Source organism: Petaurus breviceps, unplaced genomic scaffold, assembly GCF_028583685.1.
Source record: "Petaurus breviceps papuanus isolate PSGF00001 unplaced genomic scaffold, PetGlider_PUasm1.0 189, whole genome shotgun sequence".
In the NCBI taxonomy this organism is placed as follows: Eukaryota; Metazoa; Chordata; class Mammalia; order Diprotodontia; family Petauridae; genus Petaurus; species Petaurus breviceps.
In genome coordinates, this window is record NW_027185809.1 from 25,840,221 (window position 1) to 25,840,726 (window position 506).

Below are 506 nucleotides of genomic sequence, written 5' to 3' on the forward strand. Positions count from 1 at the left end.
GAATCCACCTCTTGAAAAAGATCCCAAAAAGAAAACTCCTAGGAATATTATAGCCAGGTTCTGGAATTTCCAGATCAAGGAGAAAATATTACAAGCAGCCAGGAAGAAACAATTTGAATATTGTGGAAACACAATCAGGATAACACAGGATCTGGAAGGGACCAAAGGGCTTGGAATATGATATTCCAGAGGTCAAAGGAGCTGGGGTTAAAACCAAGAATCACCTACTCAGCAAAATTGAGTATCATGTTTCAGGAGAAAATATGGTTATTCATTGAAATAGAGGATTTCAAGCATTCTTGATGAAAAAACTAGAGTTGAATAGAAAATTTGACATTCAGACACAAGAAGCAAGAGAAGCATGAGGAGGTAAACAGGGAACCTAAGGAACTTATCAAAGTTGAACTATTAACATTCCTACATGGAAAAACAATAATTGCAACTTATGAAACTTTTGTCAGTATGAGAATAATTGAAGGGAATAGAAATATGTGTGTGTATACACA